The sequence below is a fragment of the Giraffa tippelskirchi genome, chromosome 6 (assembly GCF_054371585.1).
Source record: "Giraffa tippelskirchi isolate mGirTip1 chromosome 6, T2T-mGirTip1v1.2.pri, whole genome shotgun sequence".
NCBI classification, from domain to species: domain Eukaryota; kingdom Metazoa; phylum Chordata; class Mammalia; order Artiodactyla; family Giraffidae; genus Giraffa; species Giraffa tippelskirchi.
In genome coordinates, this window is record NC_137280.1 from 36,228,464 (window position 1) to 36,252,589 (window position 24,126).

Below are 24,126 nucleotides of genomic sequence, written 5' to 3' on the forward strand. Positions count from 1 at the left end.
CAGATCTTTCTTCAAATTATTCCTTATTTCTCGCATCTCTAACTCAAGATCAAAACTCCATTGAATATCATTTTGTTAGATGAGCTTGGGTCACTCTTGGTTGCATGACGTTAGAAGTGTATAGCTTCTACACACTTTAGGGAGTGTGAAACCAGGAATTTCTTCAGCACCAGAATGACACTACCTTTGACCAAGACTGCATGCCAAAGGAATCTGGGTACCAACAGAGAAAGGATTGTATTCAGTTCAGTTCAGTTCAGTTCAGTTCAGTCGCTCGGTTGTGTCCGACTCTTTGCGACCCCATGAATTGCAGCACGCCAGGCCTCCCTGTCCATCACCAACTCCCGGAGTCTACCCAAACCCATGTCCATCGAGTTGGTGATGCCATCCAACCATCTCATCCTCTGTCGTCCCCTTCTCCTCCTGCCCTCAATTCTACCCAGCATTAGGGTCTTTTCCAATGAGTCAACACTTCGCATCAGGTGGCCAAAGTATTGGAGTTTTAGCTTCAACATCAGTCCTTCCAATGAACACCCAGGATTGATCTCTTTTAGGATGGATTGATTGGATCTCCTTGTAGTCCAAGGGACTCTCAAGAGTCTTCTCCAACACCACAGTTAAAAAGCATCAATTCTGCGGCCCTCAGCTTTATTATGAACAGCCAAAAGGACAAGTGTTCACAAAAATAAATGTGACATTTAGTTTCTATCTTGTGTTTTTCATGTGTATGTTGGTAATTGAATGATCTATTATTTCTCTAAAGCACAGAAAAGTAGTGCTGCAGTGACAGATAATATATGCAAGTCATGGAATTTTAGAGGTTGATACTTATTTGCATTGATTTGCTCAATGTTATTTCACTGAGCAATCAAACATTAAAATTTAATAAGACAGGGTACTGAAATATATGTGACAGATAATATTTAGCATGTCAATTTCAGAGATAGGGACGTCCTTTAATTTGAGTAAAGAAATGAGGTTTCACAGGGAGGCCTATAATTTGTAAGTGTAGATGACGTATAGAATTTTTGGCAGTACTTTCATATGTGGGATTGTTATACAGAAAGAAGAAAGATTTCTTCCATTTTATGATAGTTATTTCCTTTATCTTGTTTCCAAGGTGATGATGGATTGTTTTTTATTCCAAGTATCAGCTGAGCCTCCAAGAACAGGCTCTCAAGTGACCAGAGCTGACCCTCACTAAGAAGCCATCAGGTAAGTTAGCAACTAAAGTGATGAATCAAACAATCTGAGATCAAAGTGTTTTGTGCTGGTCTCAACCAATCAATAACCAATGTTGTGGCTGACCTGGCCCTTGTGATTTTTATTAGGATTTCAAGATGCCCTCAGTAATAACCATCAGGAAATTTTGAAGAAAAAAATTGATTACTAGTCCTGGAAATTACATGGCATGCCTGAGGGCACACAGTAAGGTTACAGGTAGAAAGAAAGAAAGCACAGGCGTGGGGTTCTGCTTTTATTGAAGTTGAAGTTGCAGGCCTAGGATTTTGGGGGTTGTTATTATTGTTGTTTAGTCACTAAGTCATGTCTGACTCTTTGTGACCCCATGGACTGCAGCATACCAGGCTCCTCTATCCTCCTCTGTCTCCTGGAGTTTGTAAAACTCATGTCCATTGGTGATGCTATCTAGTAATCTCATCCTATATTGCCCCTTTATCACTTTGCCTTCCATCTTTCCCAACATCAGGGTCTTTTTCAAAAAGTCAGCTATTTGCATCAGGTAGCCAAAGTATTGGAGTTTAGCTTCAGCTTTAGTCCTTTCAATGAATATTCAGGGTTGATTTCCTTTAGGATTGACTGGTTTAATTTCCTTGCAATCCAAGGGACTCTCAAGAGTCTTCTCTAGTAACACAAGATGAAAGCATCATTTCTTCAGTGCTCAACATTTATGGCCCAACTCTCACATCCATACATGACTACTGGAAAAACCATACTTTTGACTATATGGACCTTTGTTGGCAAAGTGATATCTCTGCTTTTTAATACATTATCTAGGTTTGTCAACACTTTCCTTCCAAGGAGCAAGTGTCTTTTAATTTCAAGGCTGCCGTCAACCTGTGCAGTGATTTTGGTGACCAAGAAAAAGTCTGTCACTGCTTCTACTTTTTCTCCATCTATTTGCCATGAAGTGATGGACCCAGATGCCATGATCTTAGTTTTTTGAATGTTGAGTTCCATGCCAGTTTTTCACTCTCCTCTTCCATCCTCACCGAGAGGCTCTTTAATTCCTCTTCACTTTCTGCCTTAGAGTGGTATCATCTGCATATCAGAGGTTGTTGATATTTCTCCCAGCAATATTGATTTCAGCTTGTGGTTCATCCAGCCCAGCATTTTGCATGATGTACCCTGCATATAAGTTAAGTAAACAGGGTGACAATATACAGCCTTGACATACTCTTTTCCCAATTTTGAATCAGTCCATGTTCCTTGTCCAGTTCTAGCTGTTGCTTCTTGACTCGCATACAGGTTTCTCAGGAGACAAGTAAGGTGGTCTGGTATTCCCTTATACTTAAGAATTTTCTACACTATGTTGTGATCCATATAGTCAAAGGCTTCAGCATAGTCAATGAAACAGAGGCAGATGTTTATCTGGAATTCCTTTGCTTTCTCCATGATGCAACAAATATTACCAATTTGGTCTCTGGTTCCTCTGCCTTTTCTAAATCCAACTTGTACATCTGGAAGTTTTTGGTTCACGTACTGCTGAAACCTAGCTTAAAGGATTTTGAGCATCATCTTGCTAGCATGTGAAATGAGCACAATTCATAGATGAATTTTAAACATCAGAGGGAGAATTTAAAGCATGAGAAAACAAAATGAGCAGCCCTATGATCAGTTATTGAAATCAACCAAAATCTCTAAAACAAAGGACCCTGAGAGGGAAGGGGGACATGGCCTGGCTCCTTGTCTAGCCCTGTGACTGGCACTGTGCTTATTCAAGAGAGGCAACTTGAAGTCAATTGTATGCCCCTTGGGAGTAGAGGGCTTTGCGATCAAAGCGTAGGTCAGGCACTTATTTTAAATAGAAGAATAAAACAACATTCAGATATATATGGTCTTCCCTTGTGACTCAGCTGGTAAAGAATTGGCCTGCAATGTGGTAGATTTCCAGCTGTATTTAGAAAAGGCAGAGGGACCAGAGATCAAATTGCCAACATCTGTTGGATCATCGAAAAAGCAAGAGAGTTCCAGAAAAACATCTACTTCTTCTTTATTGACTATGCCAAAGCTTTCGACTGTGTGGATCACAACAAACTGTGGAAAATTCTTCAAGAGATGGGAATAACAGACCACCTGACCTGCCTATTGAGAAATCTGTATGCAGGTCAGGAAGAAACAGTTAGAACTGGACATGGAACAACAGACTGGTTCCAAATAGGAAAAGGAATACGTCAAAGCTATATATTGTCACCCTGTTTATTTGACTTATATACAGAGTACATCATGAGAAATGCTGGACTGGATGAAACACAAGCTGGAATCAAGATTGCCAGGAGAAATATCAATAACCTCAGATATGCAGATGACACCACACTAATGGCAGAAAGCAAAGAAGAACTAAAGAGTCTCCTGATGAAAGTGAAAGAGGAGAGTGAAAAAGCTGGCTTAAAGCTCAACATTCAGAAAACTAAGATCATGGCACCCAGTCCCATCACTTCATGGCAAATAGATGGGGAAGCAGTGGAAGCAGTGAGAGACTTTACTTTTTGGGCTCCAAAATCACTGCAGATGGTGATTGCAGCCATGAAATTAAAAGATGCTTGCACCTTGGAAGAAAAGCTGTGACCAACCTAGATAGCATATTGAAAAGCAGAGACATTACTTTGCCAACAAATGTCCATCTAGCCAAAGCTATGGTTTTTCCAGTAGTCGTGTATGGATGTGAGAGTTTGACTATAAAGAAAGCTGAGTGCAGAAGAATTGATGCTTTTGAACTGTGGTGTTGGAGAAGACTCTTAACAGTCCCTTGGAAAGCAGGGAGATACAACCAGTCCTTCCTAAAGGAAATCAGTCTTGAATATTCACTGGAAGGACTGATGCTGAAGGTGAAACACCAATACTTTGGCCACCTGATGCGAAGAACTGAGTCAGTAGAAAAGACCCTGATGCTGGGAAAGCTTGAAGGCGGGAGAAAAAGGGAACAACAGAGGATGAGATGGTTAGATGGCATCACCTACTCAATGGACATAAGTTTGAGTAAACTCTGGGAGTTGGTGATGGACAGGGAGGTCTGGTGTGCTGCAGTCCATAGGGTTGCAAAGAGTTAGACATGGCTGAGCGACTGAACCGAAGTAAGCTGAACTCCAGTGCAGTGGACCTGGGTTCGATCCCTCAGTTGGGAAGATCCCCTGGAGAAAGGAAAGGCTACCCACTCCAGTATTCTGGCTTGGAGAATGCCATGGACTGAATAGTCCATGGTGTCCCAAAGAGTTGGACACGACAGAACGAATTTCACTTTCACTCACTTTCAGATCTATGTACAAAAAGCTAAAGACCACACATGATGGAGAGTGCCCAAAGTCCATTTATGAACCAGAAGTGGGAAATTAGGATGTGGTTAGAGAATCAGGAGTTAACAACAGAATAGATGTGGAACTTTGATGAAACAGATAGGAAATAGAATGAGAGAAGCCCTAGGAATTTACCTTATTACACCTAGAAGTACCTTCTGAGGCCAGAAAATCAATCATGATTAAGTTTGCTGGCTATTTTTAAAGGTCAGCATCAGGGAAAATGGATCTGTTCACATTCTTTGATACTTCTAGGCCACTGGCCTGCTTCTAATATTTGACAGGCCCAGGGCCTAAAAACAAACAGAGGCCCACATAAAAGGTATTTAAATGTTTGAAAGCTGTATAGCAAACCACTAAAGTGTTAAATAAAATGTGATCTATCTGCCTATTGAACAGTATACTTTCATAACAAAAAACAAAAAAATATGTAAAGCTATGATTTTATAAGGTGAAAAGTAGGCAAGATACAAATTCTAATTGAATTTAATTTGTATTGTGCTGCTCTAGGTATTTTGTTAATGAACTACAATGTTTAAATAAGTAATAAACAATGGCACCATGATTTATGAACTACTTTGCCCCCTCCCCCCCTTTGTTTTTCTTGACTAATCATGGTTTTATAATAGATGGACTCCCTTGGTGGCTCAATCGGTAAAGAATCTGCCTGCCAGTGGAGCAGGTGTACATTCCATCCCTGGGTCAGGAGGATCCCCTGGAGAAGGGAATGGCTACCCACTCCAGTACTCTTGCCTGGAGAATTCCATGGAGCAGCCTGGCATGCTATAATCCATGGGGTGGCAAAAAGTCGGACGTGATTGAGCGACTAACATACACTTATTTTGTTTTTACTTGCCTGATCATGGTTTTTTTATAGACACTTTTATTTACTTATATTCTTTTGACAGTGGTGATACAAAAGAATTCAACTTTTTTCAAGTACATAAACTTTGGATATAATATATAAAAATATAAATCAAGGTGAATGTAAAGAATATAATGATATTCATGTATTTTTAAGTGAATCTCTTCTCAAATATCCAAACTTTTCTATTGAATGTACAAGTAAACACAATTTATAATTAACACATACATATTTTAAAATTCATTTAAATAATTATAAATTAAATCTTTTAAGGAATATTTTATTAATTCTTATTGAATACTTTTACCAAAATGGTTCTCACAATTGTAGTTTCCAATATCCAATGTCATTGCCAAAGTAAAGAATCAATGTCAGTCTTTCTTTATGTTATGTGATGTATATAAATGTCATAAATATACATATAGTCAGTCCTTCAATCTGTGCAAGTTCTGCATCAGTGGATACAACCAAACTCAGATCAAAAATACTTTTCAGAAAACTTACAGAAAGTTTCACAAAGCAGAACTTGAATTTGCTGTACATTGGTGGCCGTTTATATAGCATTTACATTGTATTAGGTATTATAAGTAATCTGGAGTTGATTTGGGCTTCCCTGGTAGCTCAGTGGTAAAAATCTGCCTGCAATGCAGGAGACCGGGGTTCAATCCCTGGGTTGGGAAGATCCCTTGGATGAGGGCATGGCAGCCCATTCCAGTATTCTTGCCTGGAGAATTCCATGGATAGAGTATAACTTTCTTCTGATGGGTTGGTGGTGAGGTAACAAGATGGTGTTCCAGGAAACTCATCATCTGTCTGCTTCCCACCAGCCTGGAGTCCATATGCTTGTGCTCAGCTTAAAGTTACTGTCTTCCACCTGAGTGAGACTCTAGGTCCTGCAGAAGAACTCAGAGATATGTATCAGATTACCAAGCACAATCCCTGGGGAGTAACCAGGACCTTGCATTATTGTTTCTTGACTGCATTTCCTCGTTCCTGCATTCCCTCACCTCTTTACTTATTAACTGTTTGAATTTGCCCTTCAGAACTCAGGGAAGGTCTAGGAGACTGAAGCTCTTTTCCTACAAGCAAGAAATGGGGGACTCAGAAAGATTTTTGTACCCTAGAGAGCTTCAAGGGCCCTGCTTGGTTTCATTTCTAGGCCATCTCACAACTATTGAAAAGCTTCTGCTAATTCTCAGATATCTTTGAAACTGAATTGGAATACCAATGAAAGGAAGAAAATGGAGGATTTGTGCCTTGTAAGAGGAAAACTTTGTCAGGGTTTTCCCTCCTGTCTAAGACCTTCTGATATTCAAATCCTCTCTTCATTTTGTTCAGGGACGTAGGAAAGGAGATAAACAAGCACTTTTCTTGGCCTGGATGGTGTGAGTCAATGCCATGATCTTAAGTGTCAGGGTCACATTATGTCAGCTTTGAGCATCAGATTCTAGTGATATGAGTATGCATTTTGTAATAATTTAATTTGGTTCTTTGTTATGCATATCCTCTAAAACACAAAGTTCTGGGTAGGGACTTTTATGTGAATATAAGGGTCCTAGTGCCAGTTAAGAAGATTACATCTGTTTCAAATCACTAACAAAGGGGCTAGGCTAGAGGTGCAGGCATAGAAAGAGAAAATAAGTTATCCAAAGTTGATAACACTTTCACTTTGTATGTAGGGCAAAAGAACTCTTAATATGTTGATAAAGGTTAATGTAATGAGGTTTTAATTTGTAGTGTTATTTTCTTATTTTTCCTTCATGGTCATGACCAAGCATGTTGGCAGACCGTTTTTATTTCTGTGTTTTAAGTGCTTTTGTAAAGACAAAAGTTCACATGCACTGATGAAATTTTGCTGGGCTCCTGAGATGGCAAGAGAAATAGGTAGAAGGGGAGTATCTTTGAGAACTTCAAAGAGTAGGGAGGATTGTAGATGTTAGCAGTTTCTACAAAAGGTATTCATTTATGTCCTGTTTTGTTGTATCATACACAGATGATAGTAAGATTTTGGAAAGGATGGCTTCCTAGTGTACCTGTGACCCTGAGACAGGATTCATATCTTCAGAAAAAGGCTCAAATATGGCACAGGAAAAAAAAAAATCAGCAAAGTTCAAGAGTTCAATGGACAGGGAGGTCAATATCTCAATAGTAATCAGCAGACTAACCAGAGAAGAGACTTTTCTGAATGTTCTGGTCTGCATAAGGGGAAAGCAGTAAGGAGAGTAATAATACTGATATTGTTACCAAATCCAAGCTCATAATGCTTGCCACTCAATGGGCCAATAAATAGAGACAAGAGGTATTGAGACAAGGAATAGCAACTTTATTCAGAAAGCTAGCAAACCAGGAAGCTGGCAAACCAGCATCCCAAAGAACCATCTTCCCCACTAGAATTCAGTCTTCTTTTGTGCTAAAACGGGAGGGAATGTGACTGGTTGTTGCAAACTTCTTGGTTGTAATGCTTTGTTCTCAGGGCTGTCTACATAGACTGGTCATGATGTTCCTATAAACCTTCAATAAGAAAAATGTTATTTTCTGATTATTTAACTTTTAATCTCTATATGAATGAAAAGTATTATGGCTTTAAAGTTCACGTCTGGGAGGCAGAGCCTTGAGGAAGGGCTATTATGTATATTTTGGGCTATGAGAAATATTCTTTTACTTATTGAGGAGACAAAGGTGCAGAGTCAGCATGACTAAGCACAGGCAACAGAGGAATAAACCTGGATTCAGGTTTATTCTTCTCTGTTGCCATATTGACTTTTCAGCTTTAAAAGAAAATTTAATTTTGTTTATTAAGAAATGAAGAAATATGATGTTGCATGCCTACTTAAATTGGTTTTACAAATTAATTATCACTGCATGTTCAGTGATATCATTTTTGTTCAGCTCTGCGTATTTTATATTTGAATATTCATCATAGTCATCTAGATACTTGGCATCAAGAAACATTTCAACAGTATTTAACACTCCGGACACCAATACTGAATCCTAATTTTACCATATTGTTGCAGTTAAATTATCCATGTGAATGGGCATTATTTTTATCTATATTTGATGGTTGTATAGTTTGGAAAAACATGGTTTCTATAAAAAATATATACCTTCATCTGGAGGTTGTATTATCCAAAGATTCACTTTTAAAGATTTTATTTCCTGTCCTTTCAAGGCTATATTTTAAAAATATAAATTATCCTTTAAAAGGTAACAAAGTCATTACCGTGTTAACAGGAAATTTTAGATTTTGGAAAGAATCTGCAGTGTCATTGTTGCTGACTAAAATCTTGGCCTTCTCTGCCCACCAAAGTCAAATGAAAAATATGGAGACAGAGTTTGGAGGAAATGCAAAGATGGCTTTACTTCTCAGCCTGTAAGAGGAAAACACAGTAGGCTCCTGCCTCAAGAATTGTGCCCCTCCTCCATGAGGAATCTAGGGGCGTATATAAAATGAGGCACACAGGTTTCAGTGATGAGGAGCCAAGGTATTAGGATCTTGATTTCTTCCTCTTGCATTGTTTCAAAGACAGTCATAGGTGTCAGTAAGCCAGTAATTGAGTCTGACAGTTTAGTGGCTCTCCCACTTGGCTTTCTTTCTGGTATGTAACTAGAGAGGGAAGGGTATTGTAAGGCCAAATACCAGATATGGATGTATTTTGGATAGAGTCGAAGGAAAATTGGTGTGAAGCATAGCTCCTGCAGAGGTATGGGACAGAGAAGTAAACTTTAGTTTCAAACATTCCAAGTTGAGGGGGGGCGGGCAGAAAAGAAAACTTAGTTAGAGACATGCAGAGCTAGGAGCAGTTAAAGTAAAAAAGTTAAGAATGTTCAGGCCTGCTCACTGTTCTCTTTATTTACTTTGTTCTCTGGAAAGAGAAAGAAAACAAACTCATTCCTTTTTTTTTCTTCTTTTCACTGTAACGTCATGAAGATAGTGGGCTTTCTGGGAACAGAAGGGAAATAGAACACACAAAGGTGCAAAATGGTATGAGGTAAGGGGCTGATGATTTTATCTGAGTCAGGCTTGCATCTATAGCTTCAGTTTAGCAAGGTTTCCAATAACTTAAGCAACTCCAAAGACATAATAAAATTGATAATAATGGCAGAGCTCTACAATCTTTTAAAATCTTCACTAGTACAGTCAACCAGAAAAATGTTAGCCCAGTCTGAGGAAACATTCTTTGGATTAAATGAAAGTTTCTTCCGCTCCCCTCTCTGAACACTAATCATTGTCTCCATCTCTTTTCCCATCCCTGTGCTCAGAAAGGCTATGTATGGGGGACCATAGCACTTGATACAGATGTTATTAGTCTCAAGTGTCAAAGTAAAAAAAAAAAACACATGACAGGAGAGTTGTGAATTTAAGTAGTAGTCAAGGTCTTACGGAAGACTACAGCCTGGGAGACAGTCACTCAGTAGCTCTGAGTAAACTACTCTTAGGAGGTAGGGGAGAAGACAATATGCATGTGATTTGGGGCTCGGGGGGTGCTGGGAAATTCATGTAGTCAAGCATATATTTTGGCTAAAGATTACTTCTAATAATAAGTAACAGATATCTCAAGTTAATAATTTTAGTGCTGTTCTATGAATGGGACGCTGCAAGAATCTGGAGTCATTGAAATTCTTCCTGAGGTATATATCTTAAGTTTCTAGGGTCCATTTATTGAAAACAGAGAATGTTTCATCTCGTTTTTCATCTTAAACTTCCCTCAGGGTGCACTGTCAGTGGGTGACTATAGTGGGTTGTGGTTTAACCCGTGTATACCTGGTTGATGAGGGACACTCTTTGTTCTTTTTATTTCCACGCATGGTTAACATTTTTGACTTAGTCAGATCCATGCCTGTTTGGAAATGTGTATAAGGTCAAACCAGTGGGGCATGTGTGAGAAGAAATAATTTGTATAAAAATATAATGTTTGCAAATAAAAGTTCTTTTGACATATACCATGTTGAATTTCAAATAGGAGAGAATCTCAGTCATGATATTCCTAGACACTGTTTGTAAATATAAATTATTTACCTTTTTTGGTTTACTGTGAGATCAGTATTGGTTTCTTGAAATGTCAAAAGACTGACTTCAAAATATTACTGATAGAATATTGCTTCAGATTGGCAGGCATGCTTTCTTTTTCTTTCATGTTAATGTCCTTACGATCACCTTCAAAATGACAAATTTTGAGAGATTATAGTTAAAATAGTCAGATGTTTGCCATTTGGTTGAGCTTCAATCACCAATATGATATCAATCAAGCATTATACCTTATACCAATCAAAGCTTATATATGGTTTTCTATGTTTTCAAAGTGTTTTCCCATATCTTTTCTCATTTTATCTTTACTCTGACCTATGAACTCAATGTGGAAGGTGTTGGGGAGGAAGAAATTTTCCTCTACTCTTCTAGATTTTTCTGGGTGGTCTAAGAATTAAATTGACATAAGACAGATTAACAGGAGATCATCAAACAAAAGTTAGTAATATATTTACATGAAGAGACCCAGGAAAACTGAGTAACTCATAGAAATGCCAAAATACTCACCTTAAATACCATCTTCAAGACAAAAGAGGGTGTTGGGAGTAGTTGGAACTTCAAAGGAGAAGAAGGCAATTTCCATGGAGGTGGAAAAGTAAATATTTCGTAAGCAAGGCCATCAGAGACCATAAGACAGAAAAGAATCTTAACAAATAGACTTGCTAGGTTCCTCTAAGTCTACATATCTAATTCATACTATAGTTAGCTATGGATAGTTCCCTTCCTAGAACATGCCCTCTATATTCTTTTAGGCAATTAAGGGAAAGGTCAAAATTCCTTCCTGAGCTTTGGGCTTTGTTGTTTTCACTTTGAAATAATTCTTGTGCCAAAGAGACGTTGTAAGTTGGCAAATTTTATTCCTCTACAGAAGTATGATTATTATTCTTTAAGGCTAGGAAAATAACCTCAGAAAAGTGTGGCTTGCTCAAGGGTATACAGTTAGTAAAGAACAGTACTTGAAGAGCAATCCAGAGATTTTACGTTTTATGCCTTTCTGTAACAATAACTGATATATCTTACAAAGTATTTTTCCTTAATATGGCATTTGTACTTTTTAATTGGTTCTTTAAACAATGAACATTCTTCTGCTGAATCAAATTCATTTCAGATACACAGAATTCAGTTACATCATCCTTTCTCCTAAGCTTTAATACCTGGGATGTGATGGGTGAGCTCAGGCAGGTTCCATTTATTTTACTGTTGTAATCTAAGTTGGTCAGTGTTTTTTCATTGAAATAAAAATTCCAACTAACTTATTTTGTCTCTAAAAATTAAAGTATCAAGAAGATTCAAAGACTATACTATTAATTTGCTTCACTTTTCTATTAGTTTGTAATCTCCTTCCTCCTTTTGCTTATAGAGTTTTCTTCCCTTTATCCTAGAAAGTTCTCAATTAAAAGAAAAAAAACTGACAGGTTAATAACAGAAACTGGGGCAGCACTAGATGCATATGAAATACATCAATTATGAAGTGCTTCAATCACTTAGCTTCATACTGCTTCTTGGTTAGAACATTGCAGTCACATTTTGATGTTCCAAATGCTTCAAAGTAGGTCAGTTTGTGCTATACCAAGGGAAAAAATGAAGATACTAAAATTGCCTCTGGTTGTAAACTTTTAAGGCTCTTGTTCATTTCCATCTGATCTTTTTTTGCAGTATAAAAATACCTTGATGAAGAAAAAAATTAAGTCAAGAAAAAATTTTAATCTACTTGTCTATATACGTGTGATGAATAAATAGTCCTTGTAAGTGCTACAGGGTATAACTAATTTGCTATCTGTATAGTTCTAGAAGGAGACTGGGCTATTATGAATAACTATTTTAATGATAAAATTGAATCTTATATTTTTATGTCAATTTTGAAGCAAAGCCATAAAATCAAGTGACTTCATCTTCCACAGATTTATGTTAAGTTCTCTCTGAGTGCAAACACTTTTCTGAGTCTTTGAGGATATACTTGTGTCAATCAAAAGTTATGATAAAGTCCTAGGTCCATCACAGTTGATCACATGTGCACATTAAAGCAGCAGCTTTTATTCTAAGAAGGACTGCATCTAGGACTGTGTAAGTCATAAAAAATGGGAATTCTATTTAAAAAAAAAAAAACCTGGAAGACAAGATACTCCAATAAAATTTAAATAGAAGTTTAAAAGGCTGAATATTTCAGTTTGGCACTGTGTTATCCACTCTGATGGTTAATGACACCCCAGCTAGGGGTAGGGGAATCAGTCTGTCCATGCTGATGAGAAGACCGAGACAACCAGAAGGTTAGTGAGTAATAAAAATTATTTTTCCTTCAAAGCCTAAAGAACAGTTTGCAGACCTAAATCTAGCTAAGCATATGCTTCATCTTTATTAACCTTTTTATAGAAGAAATTTCTGTCATTTAATTCTTCAAGATATTTGTGGAGGAAGGCATATCTATGTAGCAGCACTCTCAATTTATATTTCCCTCAACAACCACCTACTAATTATTACAGCCATGCTAAAATATAACCGTCTTGAATTTCTGTACCAGAGTGTCTCCAAAATATTGTCACCAATTAGTTTTTCTAATATTCAGCCAGTGCCACTGTCTTATTATAGAGTCTAATCTCACTCTGCTTGCAACACAAGAGGCCAATGAATCCTAGGGACAAGGCACTGAGGCAAGGAATATGACTTTATTTGGAAAGCCAGCTCACTGAGAAGACAAACTAACGTCTCAAAATAACCATCTTGTCAGGGTCTGGCTGCCAGGTTCTTTTATGGATCAGAGATAGGAGGAAGTGAGTAAACAAAGTAAAAAGGCCATTTAATTCTGCAAGTGTCTTCTAGAATGGCAAGCCTCAGGCAGATGGATGTGTTAATTTCTTCCTTCCTGTCATCTACAGGTGGACAAGGTTCTAAACAAAGGCACTTCAGCTTAACAGTCCGCCAGAGGGGTAGAATTCTGAGGCAAGCCATTATGTGTGATTACAATAACAAAAGTCACCAAACAAACAGATCTAGCTTGGAAGAGTCAAAATTGACTCTTGCAAGTTACACTTATCTCTCTTTGCTTCTTCTTCATGCTTTCTCTTAATTTCATCCATAATATAAACTCATATATGTATACCAACCACTTTCATAAGACTGCTGTTTGGTGATTGAACTAGTAGCTGCTTCTACTAATTAATCATACTGTAATAGAATTTTCTGTTTGTTGTGGTTTGGTTTCTGGATCTATAGCATTTGCAGCTTTTGTCAAGATGTATTATGAAAGGATGCACTTAGGTTTCTCTATTGCATATGCTGTCAATTGAGTCAGGCATTGTGGAAAATTCTAAAAGATTTCTAGTCAACATGGATGCATGTGTAAGAATTGATTTTCTTTGTGTCTGAAGATACTGCTGCTAATTACGTTGCTCTGTATCTCTGAGTGTGACTGAAGAAATAAATCAATGTGGGACTATTGGACTTTATTCTATTCTCTATGTGAGTAAATCATAGTTTGCTGTAGATAATGTTTGTGAGGCCTGAATATTAATATACAATTTGTTTTCCATTTTAATAAACTATTCCCACATCTCTATTGAAATTCTCCTGGTATTGTATTGTGTATACAATTAAGAAATAAGAATCTGTTCCCACTCTTCAAAAAACCAAATTGAGATTGATTTTTAGCACACACACACATATGCATACACATTTTCATTTAGATTATAGGTCAGGCACATCAAATAGATTTCAACTTACTCCTTAAACCAATTGATTGATCATTACTGGTTTGCACTTGAGAAACCTTCTTCAAGCTCAGCAAGAAAGGGTACTGAGATCAATTAGCTATGCCTCCTTCACATGCAACTGTGTAGGGTAGCTTGCTTTCCATGTGTGATCTCAACCATTGTTCTTTCAGAAATTGCTATCTTCACATATTGCTTAAAGCCTGAAAAGTGAAAAGTGCTCGGCATCAAGTGTTCAATAAATAAAGCTGGGATCTCTCAGTCAAAGAATGCACATTTAATCCATATGAAACCATCACAGAACAATTAAATACTAACGTCTATGCTACTAACACTTGCTTCAGAAAAGAGAGAGGATAGTGTGGACTGAAGTTAGAGAAAGTCTTCATAAGGGAATTTGGTATTAAAAAAGTAGGAGAATGAGAATAATGGTCAAGCAGAAAGCTTGGGAAAGAGGTAGAGGAAACAAAGGGAAAAGTATATGGAGATATAAATATACAAATAAATGTGCATTTGAAGCAAAGAACAGATGTACAGCTTATTATAGGGGAAGATTGGTAAAGAAGGAGTGTGTATGTATGTTGTCATTAAGGAGGGACAGATTGTAGTGGACTTCCGAACAAGGCAAAGGGATTTAAAACTGATGGACAAGAAAGTCATTTTTGAGTTTTAATAGAGAAATGAAAAACTGAATGTAATTGTCTGCGTTTCATTTGGTATGAGTGCATAAACAGGTGAAATGGATATAGGAAAACTTTGGTGAAAGAAGGCCAAGTGTGCTCTCTGGTATCACAAACTAGGGGTGTTGAGGGTTGCCCAGTTTGGAATGGAGAGGAAATGAAAAGAGTGTAAGGTATTTTGAAGGCTTAGGAATTGTATTTCTGTTTCAATTCAGTTCAGTTCAGTTGCTCAGTCATGTTCAACTCTTCGTGACCGCATGTTCTGCAGCACGCCAGGCCTCCCTGTCCATCACCAACTGCCAGAGTTTACTCAAACTCATGCCCATTGAGTTGGTGATCCCATCCAACCATCTCATCCTCTGTTGTCCCCTTCTCCTCCCGCCCTCAATCTTTCCCAGCATCAGGGTCTTTTCCAAGGAGTCAGTTCTTTTCATCAGGTGGCCAAAGTATTGGAGTTTCAGCTTCAGCATCAGTCCTTCCAATGAACACTCAGGACTGTTCTCCTTTAGGATGGACTGGTTGGATCTCTTTGCAGTCCAAGGGACTCTCAAGAGTCTTCTCCAACACCACAGTTCAAAAGCACCAATTCTTTGGTGCTCAACTTTCTTTATAGCCCAACTTTCACATCCATACATGACTATTGGAAAAACCATAGCTTTAACTAGATGGACCTTTGTTGGCAAAGTAATGTCTCTGTTTTTTAATATGCTGTCTAGGTTGGTCATAACTTTTCTTCCAAGGAGCAAGCTTCTTTTAATTGTATGGCTGCAGTCACCATCAGCAGTGATTTTGGAGCCCCAAAAAGTACAGAGAAGGAAGAAATGAACACTATTCAAAGTTCTTAATCTAATGTTATCGAGTTACTTGATATGTCCAGGGCATACTATTGGAGACACTAGGAAGTTTGGTATGGTTGGAGGCCAGGACTTCATTTTATGTGAGGTAGGCTTTGGATGTCAGAGGGAACTGATGAATATAGCAAGCAAAGACCCAAAAACTTTCTTTCCTGTTGTGTACATGGGTATGGAGTTTTATGTTTTGTTTGTTTGTGTTTTTGTTTGTTTGTTTGTTTTGCTTTGCTTTTGTTTTTTGTTTGGTGATTGAAGGAGAGCTGAGCAGAAATAAGATCAGAGGAGAAACTATAATATAGAACCTAAAAATATTTGCAAAGATATATGTTTTGAGTCAGATTTGGAAAGGCATATATAGTCCATTGTTATGAGATCCTGTTGGATATAATGAGATTATAAATCTTCTAAGATTTCATGAGTTAGATAAGATTTCACTGAGTTCTTTTTCTTTTTTTCTCATAAAGTTTAAAAGGTTTATTTTCTTGTTATGAAAACACATAAAAATATCTGAGTATTTTCTCTATTCCAGATACTGACTTAAGATACTAGACCTGCAAAATAAAGCCTAGCTCATCTATCTCTTCATGCAACTCACAGACTACTGGGAAAGACGGATGTATAAGTAACTAAAATCCAACCTCATGGACACTATCATAGAAGGACAAAAAGAATGTTATGAAAAGCACAGAATACAAAGTTGGAGGAGTCAGGGATATCTTGGAGAGAAAGACATTTGAACTGTTTTTTAGAATGAGTGGGGTTTCTCAGATGGAGGTGAAAGAAAGAGCACAGAAGCAAAAGAATAAGGAAGGATATTAAAGGATGAAAGTATGTGACAGTTTTAGGATTTACCAATAGTCCAGTGGTTTTAGACAGCGCAGGGCTGAAGAATATCTTGGGAGAAACGTAGGGAGGAAGGAAGGAGACGTGATTAAATGAGATAATTGGAGCCAGAAAGAAATAGCCTTTACTACCACAGCAAAGATTAGGGAAAGCTTTTAAGAGGGGAAATAATAAAATCAGATTTATATTTGTGTAAGTCACTGTATTCTTGCCATGACTCTTGAACTCTAAAGGGCTCTAATAAATGCATAGATTAATGTTAGGATTTGAAACCAACAGTGTCAGGAAAGGAGTAATATTTCCCCAACCCTCTTAAGTTCTTTTGGTTGGTTTAGTATCTGGTCTAATTAAAATTAAGTTGCCACAAGATATATTATTATTAAAAACAGGAAAAAAAAATCAATTCATACACACAGAGGTCTCTTAGTAAGGGAAGCCCCAAAGTGATCAAAACTGGTTATTTATATATAATTTTTAGACAAAGAAACAATGGTTTGTGAAGGTGTAACAAACAAAGGGGGTTGTACTTGGATTAGTAGACTAATAAAGAAGTAACAAGGGTTGTTTACACAGCTTTCTTAGCCTTCAATTCCCTAGTTCAGAGATCTTCTATCCTCCTGCCTTGGGGAGAATATCTTCACATGGAAGATTTATTTCCCACTTTCAAGAAGAAAGAGGGGTGGTTGAACCTTTTTTTAAAAAAACTATTTCTCCCCTCCCCACAAACTGGCTGTTTCTCAAGCAACTAATTCAATACAATCAGTTATGTCATAGGGGCTCATCGTGAGGCAGCCTGCTTTGAACCCCAACAAGAGGATAATCGATAATAAGGAGGTCTGAAACTGAATAAGAAAAAAGAAATTCTACTAGAAGAATGAAGTTGAGAAAAAAATGAGGATTATAGAAAACTATTTATATAAGAACAGCTCCAGTGTCTTTTTACCTGATATACAAATTGCCTAAATTCTTTGATGTGGCTGTTTCTTTGGCAGATCTTACTCTTCCCTTTATTGATAAGGCTTTTTCTAGATCAATGTTCAAAAAAACTAGGAATAAAACAATTTAAAAAAACATTATACAGCCTTTCTCTCTGAAAGCAAATTGCCTAAAATGGCCACAGGGTGCAAGAGACCAAGGGGTCTGTCATAAGACTTTATAACCATCTCAATCTTCTGCTGAGGTTGATTCGTGTGGTACTTGAAAATTTAAAGTTGAATGTAAAACTTCTGTTTGATAACTGAAAGGCAAAAATATTTATATTCAGCATAGTGAGAGAGAAGGTTATAGTCCTGGTGTTGCTAAGATTAAAACAGATTATTGCATATCTTCTTGCAGCCCTGAATATTCATTGGAAAGACTGATGCTAATGCTGAAGCTCCAATACTTTGGCCACCTGATGCAAAGAGCCAACTCATTGGAAAAGACCCTGATGCTGGGAAAGATTGAAGGCAAAAGATGAAGAGGGTGGCAGAGGATGAGATGGCTTGATATCAAAACCAACTCAATGGACATGACCTTGAGCAAACTCAGGGAGAGAGTAGAGGACAGGGAAGCTTGGAGTGCTGCAATTCATGAGGTTGAAAAAGGTTGGACACGACTTAGCAACTGAACAACAACAATAACCACATTGCGTATCTTCAGGGATCTACTTTTATTCTTGGTGCCACTAGAGTATTCCATGAAGGCAGATACATCATTTTCACAGCAAATTCAAACCTGGTAAAACAAAATTTCCAAGTGAAATGGAAGCTGCTGCTGTGAAAGAAACTGACTTCCCCTCTCTGGGATTTATGCCAATCTCAAGGTAGGCACTCAGTAAGTATGTTTTGAATCAATGAAGGAACCTAGTGTATAGGATTTGGTAGCCACCCCTGCCAGAATCTATCAGGTACAATCTACTTAGTGTGCAACTTTGGCATGCGTGTACAATATTTTGGAGAAATAAGCCAAATACTTGAAACAATAAAATGATGACAAAGTGGAGCCACACAGCAAGTTACAGGAATGAGAGAAAATGAGGAGCATCTCCTTGAAAAGTAGCAGGAATCAATCGGAGATATTTTTATAGTTTTAAGTGTTTGGTGGAGGGTAAGTTGGCAGCAGCGGGGCAGGAAGGAATCTCCTCTAGAGGAAAAAGAACTAAAGAAGAAGAATCAGTGTAGAGATGAATTACCATTAGATGCAAGGAAAGATGCCCAGGTTGAGACATCCTGTTTCTGCTTCTTACATCCTGGGCTATCCTATGTGCTTCCTTGTGTAAAAACAGACATCAGTTACAGGAACAGGTGATGTTGTGTTTGTAGAGAGGGAGGTTGAAGTATGAGAATTTTCCTTCCGCATTCTTATATTTCCCATGTAGAAGAGAACTAATGTATTTGGGTTACATAGTAAAACATAGTACCTTCTTGACCATGAAAGTATTTTTTTTCCTGCCACCAAAGGATGCTAAGGATTGTAGGTAACTATTTTCAAATGAAAGAATCATGCATGATTATCTTTGAGACAGTGAAACGGTTCTTTATCTTCCTTTATGGAGGAGCCAATGGTATTTTTGATATTTTTTTGGACCCCGAAAAAGTGAAATTTTTATTATGGCTATCAAGCTGATTGACTTGGTATGGGGGCATGTTTATAATGTCTCAGGTCTTGTCAGAGATAAATGCCCTTTCCCAGGCTTCAGCCAAATGGAAATGAGAGCCAGAGAAATAAGCTATCCCCAGTAATGTTCACTCACCCTGGTTTCCCTAAAAGATAGTCAATTTGGCCTCCAGAAATTTCTGTTTCAGTTAAATTATTTGTCACGCTTGCAATATAATTTTTGAGTTATAACAAAATGTTCTCCAGTAAAGTGCATGCGTGCATTCTCTGTCACTTCAGTTGTGTCCGACTCTTTGTGACTCTATGGACTGTAGCCCACTAGGTTCCTCTGTCCATGGAAATTCTCCAGGCAAGAACACTGGAGTGGGTTGCCATACTCTCCTCCAGGGGATCTTTCTGACCCAGGGACTGAACAGCATCTCCTACCTTGGAAATGGATTCTTTACCGCTGAGCCATGAGAAAGCCCCTGGTAAAGTACTAGTATAGAAAATTAGATGTAGTCATGGTCATTTGAATATAGCTTATCCTAGCAGCATTTCTCACAGGAAAAAAATCTGGATATTTTTACAAAATTCTAAAAAATTATTATGTTCAGTTACTTTAGACTCACCTCTTTGTCTCACTTATTTTATCATAATCTATCAACAAAGATGGAAAGTAAGGTTATAGAAACAGAATTGCACAAAACAATCAGAGAGTGGTGGGAAATATTTCATTGTGTGTGTTAATGACTACTTAACAGATTCTTCAATTTACTTGGCAAAATCATTGATTTTAAATATACATAAATGCTTAAACACCATGGAATGGGGATTTCTTTCTTTCTTTTTTTTTTAGAATGAACATGATTTTCTGTCAAGTTGACAATAAAACATTCTGTCAGTGTTCCAAGTATATAAAGAAAAGCATACTTGAGAAGTTTTCTTATTATCCTGTTAATTTATGACGAATATATGATAACTGCTTGGCTTAATTATCATTTTCAACCATCCACATCTCTCAGATCCTAGAGAATCTATTTAGAGATAAACTAATCTTAAAACAGGAGGTTAATGCTTGATTTAGATTTTAACACATGGCTCTTCAACTCTACATGCGAGACAACTAAATGCCTATGGCATATCTGATAGTCTATATTTTACTGACCTAAATCATGAAGCTGACTTAATTTTTTTTTCCCTCTCATAATGTAAGGTTGGCTGCAGCTTCAGCAAAGTCTTTCCTATTCTGTAAGACAAATCTATATATTTCCTAAGGAAAAAAAAAACGATAGCAATTGGAAGCTGTAGCAAAAGGTTAATCACTTATGCTGCTCTTATATTAGCATAAACCTCCCAGTGGATATTGGAGAGGATACTAGGAGGCAAAAGAAAAGAAGGCTACAGAATTGACTTTTGGCTCCATTAGTCTTATTACAGATTTTATTTTACCCCCTGGTAACTGTCCCTGTTTACCTCTCTGCTATCTGTAAACTGTACAATTTTGATAAGAGGATTTCAATTTGCCAGTAAGGTAAGGCTTCACTGCTGATGGAAGACAATGGCAGCAAATGGCAGTTAGTGGCTTATTTAAAAGCCATTTGCTGTGAAAATGGAATTAAGAGTCACTTAGGCTGGTTGGACACTTGATATTTTTTTTCTTACCATGCATTGCAAATCAGATATTGCTTAAATGTCACTCTATTTTTAAGGATATGGGAGGCTGTATATAGTGAGGGTTTGTTAGTACTGCAGATTTATTGACAGGTGGTAATCCACATCCAGTGTTCACATTAGCGATGAGTAGAAAGCTGTCTGTTGTGATATGTTAACAAGTATTGATACTTAGTTTAAATAATATCTTACTTGTTTCTTGTTATGCATCAAGTAACCTAAGTTCTCTACTTAAAAAAATTTTTACAACAATCTTATAAGGTTGAAGGTGTTAGTAGCTCAGTCATGTCCGACTCTTTGTAACCCCATGGACTGTAGCCTGGCAGGTTCCTCTGTTCATGGAATTCTCCAGGCAAGAATACTGGAATGGGTAGCCATTCCCTTCTCCCTGGGGGTCTTCATGACCCAGGGATCAAACCCAGGTCTTCTGCACTACAGACAGGTTCTTTACCATCTGAGTTCTTCATTATCTCCAATTTTTCGGAGGAGACAATGACATATTCGAGGTTGTACGTTTGGTTAGTTGTGGAATTTCATTAGTTGTGGAGTCAAGGATGGGATCTAGATACTGATTTCAGAGACTGCACTTGTCAAAGGTAAACTGTGTCTCATAAGGCCCCAGGAAGGCCACTGTACTCATGTTTTTCAGGCTTCTTTTGGGAATCTTGAGTAATGAGGAAGCAAGTTAGATCTATTCATCCCTTAGGGCAGGTTTTTACTCTGTCACTTGGCTCTGCTCCTCTGACAAGTGTTATAAAAGATTTTACCCTTTCCAAAAGAGGGTAGGTTTATACATTTATAAGGATCTATATATGTATATGTGTACTATATATACGTGAATATATATCTACAAATACATAAATATAGAAATGCCAGAGAACTCAGGAACAACAGCTTACATCTATTTAGCACTTGATTCTGTGCCAAACAATATTCTAGGACCTTTACATGCATTAATTTATTTAACCTTCACCACAACCTTACTAAATAGGTAAGAATGATTTTGATTCTTAGCTTTTAGCCAGAAAAACTAAGGCTTGGAGCAATTTCATGACATCCCCCAGGTCTTATAATAGTCAAGCTGAATTTTAAACAGAAGCAGCCTAGCTACAAAAGTGAAAGTGAAAGTTGCTCAGTCGATGTCCAACTCTTTGCGACCACATGGACTACACAGTCCATGGAATTCTCTAGGCCAGAACACTGGAGTGGGTAGCCGTTCCCTTCTTCAGGGGATCTTCCCAATAGGTCCAATCATCTATCCACTAGCTATAATACAGTTTCTATTTCCTATGTTTCTAATTAATTATTGACTAAGAAGCATAAGAAACACCCATAAGTGAACTCCTCAAATTTAATTTCTCCAATCTGTGTAATTCATTTTTTTCAATTTTGAGCTTTAGTATTCACTATGAGTACTATGGTAGTGTATATAAATAAAAATATTAACAAAATAATAAAGCTTATTGTATCGGAAGAACTATTCCTACCTTTAGAAATTCCTGTCTTGCTGAGAATTGAAGATACATTTAAAGTAAAATTGGACTGTCTTTAGTGTCTGCTCTAGCAGATCAATATAAAAATCAATGAAAAAGAGAATCTTAGCCAATAACTAGAATTATTGCTGTGCGTTTCTTTTTAAGCCAAGAGAAGCTTACTTCTGCTATTGCATCTGACATTTTAATTTAGCTTCTTTCAGTAACTGTATTTGAAAGCAAGCATTTTTTTTCTCCATTAGCCACATTTTACTCCAGCTTCAGTAACATGCTTTTAAATGTTCCTTCTGAATACTTCTACAATTGCAAGTGATGATTCCAGCCTGCCTGTCATTGCTCAAGAGAATCCTACACTTTGAGTCAATACAGAAGGGATTTCATCACATCCTGAAATGTACTGGCCTGTGGGTTCTACTGACAGCCAAGATTTATTACTTGGTGAATATGGTTCTCGTGTCTATAAGTACAACAGTCGTATTTCCTGAATCAAAAAAAATGAGGATGCATCATCCAGCATATGTCCTGACAATAAGATAGAATATGTAATATCAGCCCTGTCAATAAAATTCATTGTGCATTATCAACCTTTGTGTGAAGGATGTGTGGGATATTGGAAAATCCAAAGTGCAAGTCTTTAGTTCCTTGTTTGCTTTCTATAATAGGAAGAGGGAATAACAAAAAGAACAAATGATTCTTTTTCTAAAATTCTGGCTTTATGTCAATCATTTTCCATCATCTCCTTCCCTTATCCTTCTTTTCTTTTCCCCACAATTTTGTGCTTATTTTATGAGGCAGAAAACTGATTAAGCATTGGTGGAATGGAGATAAATATAATACTACTCTGCCTAATAGGAATGCATAATCTCTTTGGGAAAAGATAGAGAGTACCACTTAAATATGGTATTCCGTGAGGAACATGAAAGAGGGAATACATGATAGAGTAGCATTTGAGAATTCTAGATTACATTAGCTTAAATATTATGGAGGGAAGGATCATACAAGGTGTAGAGGTAGATTAGCAACTTCGGGCAAGGCTGAAACAAAGCCCTCTAAACGATGTCCTCCAAACATGGCATCTCTTTGCATCTCTTGGTTATTTATTCCTCTCTATTGGCTTCATTCTCAGATAGAATTCCTCTTTTTAGAGATAGCTTTAGATGTATCCTTTACTTACTTAGTAAGCCTAGCAGAGATAGGGATTTTCTGCCTCATGATTCCAGAAAAATCCCAGGCTGTATGTTTATTGCTCTAATTGAGTTTCATGCTCAGTCTTCTATCAGTTAACATGGAGAAGGTTGGCATGAAAAGCCCTGATTGGTCACATCTGGTTCTTGTGACATCTCCTGAGTCTAGAAGGAGGGATCAGCCCGGACAGAACCATTTTCATTGTAGGTGAGAATGAATGGTTAACCCAAAGGAATATCAGATGCAATTACTGGTAGAAGGTGGAATGGATATTGATGGGCAAACAACAAACACAACCTGCCATTTTTGTAGTCTTTGCAGAAGGGAGAATGTGTTAAGATGAAGAAATTTGCTAAAAGACAATGGTGGGAGGATATACACACAGAGGCAACCTAGCAAAGAAATACTAAGGAAGAAGTAAGTCCAGGGGATGATTTGGAGCCTGTTAAGTACATAATATGATATTTTCTAAAGCCATATGTATTCTAGACTCTTCTGGTCAGAATATCTCTTATGTGTAATGAACCAAAAACTTTGTTAAAGTGAAGATCACAAGTTCGGGTTAATTTAGTTTTAATCACAACCATCTGCAATGATTCTAAAAAAGCACACGAGAGAGGAAGAGCTGGTTGCTTCCTTCAGTTGGGACAGTATAATATTTGCATGTTTTTGATCCTAAAGGAGAATTTCAAATCA

At 37.4% G+C, this 24,126-nt stretch overlaps 1 long non-coding RNA gene across 1 annotated transcript in view; it reads right to left on the reverse strand.

Annotated features, from left to right (window-relative positions):
* Positions 1-7,699: 7,699 nt before the first annotated feature.
* The window catches only part of LOC145511114 (uncharacterized), a 127,541-nt gene continuing 111,114 nt past the window's right edge, over positions 7,700-24,126 (reverse strand). The window contains exons 5-6 of the long non-coding RNA XR_014057515.1: positions 10,415-10,552; positions 7,700-7,908 (exon numbers count right to left, since the gene is read on the reverse strand). This is a non-coding gene — a long non-coding RNA (uncharacterized LOC145511114). The remainder of the gene's footprint in view (positions 7,909-10,414; positions 10,553-24,126) is intronic.